At 52.8% G+C, this 7,890-nt stretch overlaps 1 long non-coding RNA gene across 9 annotated transcripts; it reads right to left on the bottom strand.

Annotated features, from left to right (window-relative positions):
- Positions 1–1,323: 1,323 nt before the first annotated feature.
- On the bottom strand, positions 1,324–7,674 carry LOC106559136. Of its 9 annotated transcripts, none has more exons than XR_005363735.1 (6): positions 7,463–7,674; positions 5,557–5,630; positions 4,362–4,593; positions 2,172–4,245; positions 1,741–1,804; positions 1,324–1,483 (listed from the first exon to the last, which is right to left on the bottom strand). It is a non-coding gene; the product is annotated as an uncharacterized LOC106559136 (long non-coding RNA). The 9 variants fall into 9 exon arrangements; XR_005363733.1 differs by having other exon boundaries at positions 4,362–4,573; XR_005363737.1 differs by having other exon boundaries at positions 5,557–5,625.
- Between the last annotated feature and the right edge of the window lie 216 nt (positions 7,675–7,890).

Genomic DNA, 7,890 nt, shown 5'->3' with positions numbered 1-7,890 from the left:
AAACACTCGTCACAAACCCACCACTTCCATGTACCACGCATGCTGCTATTTACTGAATACTTATCTTTAAGTCCACTTGTTTATTTTTCTAAACTTCATTTTCAAAGGAAGCTTTACTTCACCACCAAAAATGGGAAACCAGCAGTGCCTGCTGTAAAAGACTGTAGCCACAACAAAACCTGAGGACCGTAAGCCCAGGGTGCCAAATTCCAGCCAGACAGGAGGTCATGGGTCCATGGCTCTGAACCTGGGGTCTGGCTGCTCTGGCTTAAGGAGGGAGATCAGTGAAAGTCAAAGAGGCGTTAGAGGCAGAGCAGCACCAAGCAGAGGTTCTGTCCGTGACTTAGCCAGACATTTGGAAGCAAACGGAAAAGGGAAAGATGACTTCATGTCATGGTCTGCTGTTAAAGCAACGGTCCCTGTGCCATCAAAATCGCCTCTAGGGGCACCTGGTGGCTCAGTGGTTGAGCGTTTGCCTTTGGCTCAGGGTGTGATCCCGGGGTCCTGGGATCGAGTCCCACACTGGGCTTCCTGCATGGAGCCTGCTTCTCTCTCTGCCTGTGTCTCTGCCTCTCTCTGTGTCTCTCATGAACACATATGTAAAATCCTAAAAAAAAAAAATCACCTCACTCTTGGGGAACCACTGACGTACGTGGACCTACTTAGGTCTCAGCGATGCTAAGCGGCCTGCCCGGTGGCACACAGCACAAGAGCAGAGAAACAGTAGTCTGTGGCTGGCCTCCGACCACTGAGGCCAACTGTTCCTGCAACACCCAGAGTCTGGAAATGCTCAGGGAGGGACGCAGAGGACTTTACTTGCTCAGGAATTCTGTTTCTGGACTTGGCGGATGCAGACTTCTCTCTTAGAGATCCTCCTAGGAGCAGGGCGATCCAGAGCATTGGTGGCTTGGTCATGGCCATCACCTCCAATGGAGAAGCTCTCATTCCATGTGGCTGCTGATTTAGACCTGGGTCCCTCAACCTTGACACTAATGGCATTTGAGGCCAGATTCTGTGTTGTTGGAAGGCTGCCCTGTGCATTGTAGGATGCTCAGCAGCAGCCCTGGCCTTGACCCACCGGACAGCATAGCGTCCATCCCCCAGTGGTGGCAACAATAAATGTCTCCTGGGGAGGGGGGCAAATGACCCCCCCTCGTTTGAGACTACCCCTTTTGATGCAATGAATGTGATTTTTAGTCCCCTTGGGAAATTCTAATATTACTGAAGGGTTTTTTTTTAAAACCTTTTAAGAGAAAGGATGAGAAATCTGCAAGTAATATTTATTTATTTAAAAACAGGCTGTCTAAAGACTGATAAGCCTTGGAAGGGGAAAGGTCATTTATTATTTATGTCACTGGAGGCAAACTGAAAGCTAATGGACCTGAGGGCAGAAGAGAGAGAGAAGGAAAGAACAGCCATTTATTGAGCAGCCGCAGTGCCGGGACCTTGACACCCATTGTCCTCTTCAACTGTCTCAAAAATTCTGCAAGAGTAGGATTGCAAAGGTCAAAGTTCGTGTGCGGGTGAGAGCAGAGCTGGATCCTCACTGCTGGGAAGGAAGCCCACGCCCCCTGCCCCAAGTGCCCCAAGTGGAGACAGAGGACGACAGCATTGGTTCCAGGGCCTGGAGCCTGGCTGGCCAAACGTCCCCAAACCCCGAGAGTGACAGGACCTCATGGGGGCCATCAGCTGGCTATGCCCACAGCCCATCCTGTCATCAGGAAGAGAGCGGAGAGGCACCTTTAGCAAATAAACACTCTCCATCTCTTGAAGCTTCCCCAAAACCGATGATGCAGACTCTCTCCTGAGGTTAGGGGAAGAGGAAATCAGTGTGAACACGGAGTGGTCACCATGCCAGGAGAGGGGCCATCTCTTCGCCCTCTGCTCTGTACTCGGGCTCAAGCACATGGCCCTTCTCTCCATTTATACACAGGTGCAGGGCAAGTGTTAAGAAAGCAAGGGAACAATCAGATGTCCCTGCCAGGGTCCCAGTCACTGCAGACCTGGGATGAGGGCGTTTGAGACCACCAGGTCTCTCACCTGCCTCCCCCGCTCCTTTCAACTTAGCGACCCCCGCCTGGTTGCAGACAGAAGCTGGGGTCTGATGGATCAGCCCCTCGAAACTGGACAGCTAGAGAGCACACAGGTCACTCCTCGGGCCATCTAAGTACCTTCCGCCGTGCTTGGGTGATAAAGTCCGGCTCCCAGAGCGAGGGTCGCATTTGCTTGTTGCATCCGACAGCACGTAAGGGGTCACGGCTCCTTCCCGACTGGCCATCCTGACATCAGAGAGTGGACAAGGAGCCCCCCTACACCCTCACCTTCTTTGGAAACCATCAGGGGACTGGAGAAGCTTATCACTTCCAGTGGAAATTCCATCTGAGTGGATATTTGCCTTTCTTGAGGCTTCTCTGAGTCCTGGGCGCCCAGGCTCACGTCCACTCCATGGCAACCTTATTAAATACCGGCTGCAAGAGAAAGGTGAACACTACCCCTTTCTGTGATGGAAAAGCTTCCTGGCAGAAACGGCTACTCACATGCATGGGCCTCTCCCGAGGGCCCCGGCACCTCCGGGAGGTCAGCCCTCCGTTGCTCCGTCTGCTACGTGGAGCCACCTCTTACCCTCCTCGAGCCAGGAAGTCAGTGGGAGCATTTCAGATGAAAACTCAGCTATTTTGTCCAGAGTTCCCTCTACTTTTGTGTCCCCCGAGAGGAGAGATGCTAGAGTTAAGTCAGAGAAACGGAAGAATGAACTTGGTTGAACTGAGAAAGGCAGTCCTTGGCAGGATGTGGCTCCTCCGGCTCGCACAAAAGGATTCACCTGGGAAAGGGGCCAGCTCAGGACGATCTTTGTGAGCGGCTCCTTGGCCGGAAGGATCTGGCAAGCCAGCCAGGTCCCCGGGCCCCTCCTGCAGGGGCCCCAGCCTTGTCAAGGCGACTGGCCCCTCTCCCAGTTCTGCAGACTGTCCAGTAGGGGGCACTGTTGCCTCCACAGAGTTCAAACACCTGCCATTCTTGGGGGGCGGGGGGGGGGGGGGGGGACCGGGGCCTGCCCCAGGTGCCCCCGGGGAGAGTGGAAGGGAGAGGAGGCCTTCTCCAGCTCCAGCTCCAGCTCCAGCTCCAGCTCCGCAGCAGACTCAGGGAGCTGGTGTCTGCAGGCTGCCCAGGCCAGCCTACCTGGCAAGCCCCCTGCGACAACTACGTCTGCATCCTGAGGGATGACAGCCACAATCGTTATGGCTGCTGTTTGCTGAGCACCTACTACATGCCAGGCACGCTGTGTCACCTCGCTAACACTTCACAGGAACACCGTGGGTCAGGTGTAATTGTCTCCCTCGTACAGGTATGAGAGGCAAAGCTCAGAGGCCGCCCAGTCAGTGAGCATGGGAGCTGGGCTTCTCTACACCCCAGGACTTGGGTGAGTCCCTCCCCGTCCCTGACTGAGCCCCCAACCCCCCATCTGTAAAAATCATCTGCAAGCGTTGTTGGGAGCCTGGGGGAGACATGTCTGGAAGCACAGAGGACGGCATTAACCTAGCAGGAGAATCAGATGGCTCTATGGAGGGGGTGACGCCTCCCCTTGGACCCCAGGATCCTCTAGGTTGTGGCATGGGATAGGCACCGGTGAATGTTTGCAGAATTGGTTTCTTGTGTGATTGCTTACTGACGGTTTCCGATCTGAAGATGAGGTCCTCGGGGGCAGGGTCATGCCACCTGCAGTACCCAGCAGAGCACCGAGCACACGGGAGGTGCTCACTCTGCTCACCTGCTCGGATGGGCGAAGAATATAACCTCATCTTTCTGCTCCAGGGACATCTGGCACCGTCTGGACATAGATTTGGTTGTCACAACTGGCAGGTGTGGCGGGGTGTGCTAGTGGCATCTAGTATGTGGAGACCAGTGATGTGGCTGGGCGTCCTACATGCACACACATCAGCCCCCCACAGCAAGGAAGTATGTGGCCCCAAATGTCAGTCATGGTAGAGGGTGAGAAGCCCACTCTAGTCCAACTTGTCTGCCCCCAAACGTTTCACCGATGGGGACAGTGAGGCCCAGAGGGGGAGATGCTGACCTGGCTCTGCTGAGGCCCACCTGTATTACAGACCTGAGGGTCTCAGTGTGAGTCACCACATGCGACCTGGCAACAGCGAGGACAAAACCATGACCAGGCGCCCACGAGCCTGGCTCTGGATGGGCTGAACACAGGTTATCTCACTCGATCCTCACAAGCCTGGGAGATGGGTACTATTGTAAACCAAGCAGAGAGGTTAGACAATCTGCCCAGGGTCACGCAGCCATAGGAAACAGCAGGGCTGGGAGCCTGGGACTGTGGGGATCCAAGCCCACATTCTTGCCATTACCTGGCCTGCCTCCGGCAAAGCTCCCATGAGAAACACATGCAACCTTGTTTTCCAAAGCAAGCAGAAGCGTCCTTCCACGATCTCCGTTATCATTGCTCTCAGGGTCAACAGTGTTGCGCTCCAGTTGTTTTGGGGCTTTGCAGTCCTCAGGATCGGCGCCTTCCTGGGGCTTCGGTCTAGCGCTCCGACTTCTCCAAGCCTCAGTTTACTGCCTGGGAACAAATTTCAAGACCTAGTCTGTGTGCAGGGCGGCTGCATAGAAGGGGATCCCAGGGATGTGGTCCCTCCCCAGCGGTGGTGGCCGAGCTCGGGGTCTGTCCCCCTCTCCCCAGCCCTCCTTCTCCTCTGCGATTCCAGTTCTAGTTCCAGGGTGACCGGGTGGGCCTTCTCCACAGGCAGGGTAGGAAGGCTTTGCATATTTGTGTGGGCGGCCAAGCAGCCCCCACATGAGCCCCTGAACAAAGAGTCCTCATGACTCTTCGCCCTGGGCCCGTCAATGGAGCGCTTGTGACCGAGCAGCGCATTGTGCATTGTCTGGGACCAGCGCCACCGCCCCGGCGAGGGGCCTCGATCAAGGTCACGGTGTGCGCAGGGCACGCAGTGCCTCCAGCAGGGCCTCAGCAGCGCTGCGGGGTTGTCCCGGGGCCCCTGAGAAAGTCATCCATCCTCAGAACTCGGATGGGCGACCCAGCCCTGCAGGGACAAAACCTCACATTCCGCAACGGAACCCTGAACTGAAATGACCCGAGACCCCAAAGTGGAACGAACCCCCAGATGAAGCCAAATGTTCATTTGTCACTGAACTGGAGCAACACTTGTGTGCTTTCCAAAACCATTCACTTGGAACACTCGTGCATTTGTTTATTCATCCAATAAACATTTATTGGCCACTGTCCTACGGGTCAGACACAGTTCGGGGCCCTGGGGGTTATGCCAAGAGTAAGACTGCGGTCTGTCTCAAGTTGTCATAGCCATGTAAACAGAAATGATGGAATATTCGAGAAATGGCGGCTGCACCCACATTCTTAGGGCAAGCTGGGGGGAAGGAGAGCCTCAATCTGTTGGGTGGAGGAAGGAAGATGGAGGAAGTGATGGGGGGGAGGGAGGGAGGTACCAGGTGCTACAGCAGCAGAAAGGGGAGTCCTGCTGCTGCTCCTGGCAACCTGAATTTGAAGCAGACCTGAATTCCACCTACCTGGACTCCAGGAAAGTCAGTAATATGAGAACAGTAAGAGGTGCAATTGAGTTTTCAAAGGTCCACAAACTGTGCTAAAGAGAATGCCAGGTTGTTCATTAATTAATGCATTAATGCATTCATCTTTCTTTCATTCAACAAGCCTCTGTGGAGCACCTACCCTAAGCCCGGATCCTCCTTAACCCCCAGACCTTCCCATTCCCATGGCAACGATAAAGCACCTCCTAGGGAAGCCCACTCAGGCATGGAAGCCTGCAGACCTGAGTGCAAATCTCACAGCAAGGGACTGGAATAAAGAAATTTAATTGATTTAATTTAACCTCCCTTACAGCAATATTGGGAGAGGAGTGTATAGAAGAGAGTGGAGGAAAACTTAGCGGTTTGGTCTGAGAGTGTTACAGAGCTTCATGATGATGCCCAGAGACACTGAAGACTGGTATTTCCAAAAAGCCATATCTGACATCTGGGAGAGACTCAGGATCAAACACCAAGCACCTGCCACCTATTTGGGGCATGTTAGCAGCCCAAGGAATGTTCTAGGGGGATTGCCTGGTGCTACAGATCTTATTTTCCAAAGATGGCCACAATAGATTCTCTCCTCCCACGTGGTCTTCTGTAGTATGACTTTTCCACCCTCCCATCAGGCAAGGGAGTCTAATTCCTCTCTTCGTGTCTGGGCTGGTTTGGTGACTTGCTTGACCAAGAGAAAGTGGCATTGCTGATCGTCCGGGACCTCTAGAGCTAGGTCTTAAGAGGCTGTGCAGTGGGCAGCCCTGGTGGCTCAGCAGTTTAGTGCTGCCTTCAGCCCAGGGTGTGATCCTGGAAACCTGGGATCGGGTCCCATATCGGGCTCCCTGCATGGAGCCTGCTTCTCCCTCTGCTTGTGTCTCTGCTTCTCTCTCTCTCGGTCTCTGTGTCTCTCATGAATAAATAATTAAAAAAAAAAGAGGCTATGCAGCATGCACTGGGGCCCCTTGGGTTGATCCAAGAATGGTCTCTCTCAGAAGTCAGTCACCATCTGTAAGAAGTCTGCATGAGACCCCATTTTTGGGTGTTCCTGTTGACAGCTGTGGCTGCTCTCCCAGCTGACAACCAGCATGCCATCATGCTCCGTGAGCCATCTTCGACATTTACAGAGTAAAATCTTCGGATAATTCCAACCCCAGTTAAATTCTGACATGCAGACAGCATGGAAGACCATAAGCAAGAACCCACGAGCTAAGCACGAAAAATTTCATGAAATACTGATGCATCTGTATTTTAAGGTGAAAGCTCTGGGTGGTTTGTTACATACAGCAATGGAAAACTAGAACACCTAGAACACCCTCGGGTAGCCTTCAAGTCTCTTTGGTTAGAGAGAACCCAGGGTAAGAAATTAATCTGGGCCCCTCCTCTGGGCTCCCAGGCCCCCCAGTGTGATCACAACCAGGGTATCCTAAACCCAAATAATTTCTTTATTTGTCTGTCCCACTTGACTGAGATCCTGGAGGGAAGAGAATATGTTAGGATTCTGGGGCTGCTAGCAACAGAAACGAACACAGGTTTACTTAAGCAAAAACAATTGATCTGGAGAATTTGGGAGAGCTTGAAGAATTCAAATAAAAAGCAAACACTGGATTCAGAAAGGAGTGAGGATCCCTAGGGATCCAGGTATCAGGGACAGATGTAGGGTCTTTTCAAGTGCTATAAATAACAAACCCCCCTTCATCTTCATGCCACTCTGCTCAATATTCCAATTCTGGGGCGGGGGGATTCTTGGACTACAGAAGGACAGCCCCACCTAGATGACAGCCCAATCAAGGCTATCTCCATTGGGTGGGACTGTCCCCTACACAAAATCAAGGTAGTGACACCAAAAGAATGGGGAGTGGGTACTGAGCAGGTAAAGCTGGGTTATCACACTTACCTTAGCAACCCCAGTACGTCTGGCATGTAGTAGGTGCTCAAGAAATTCTTGTTTAATGGTTAAACAAAAGAATAAATGTACATGAATGGATGAATGAACAAGTGAATGAATGCCTGGACAATGACTGGGCAGTTGCCAGCCTCTGGAGACACCTGCTACATATGATTTGAACTCTCCTCCACCCAGCCAACTCTTCCTTTCTCAACAGAGTTCCTAAGCCTGGATTCTAGAATGTGCAGAATTTTAACCCCCTCATCCTGTCTCCTTGAGAACATTAGACACTTTGAACAGGGCCTGTGATAATTCCTGAAAACACTCCTGGAGCAGGGACTCCCTAGCCCTGCTTGAATTTAATTAAGTTTTCAGGGGCAGGTGGTGAAGGAGACAGGTGTGAGGCCAGAAGCTGGGAGGTCTGGTGTTTCCTTTGC

Source organism: Canis lupus, chromosome 8, assembly GCF_011100685.1.
Source record: "Canis lupus familiaris isolate Mischka breed German Shepherd chromosome 8, alternate assembly UU_Cfam_GSD_1.0, whole genome shotgun sequence".
Lineage (NCBI taxonomy): Eukaryota > Metazoa > Chordata > Mammalia > Carnivora > Canidae > Canis > Canis lupus.
This window is presented reverse-complemented; position numbering and strand designations above follow the sequence as displayed.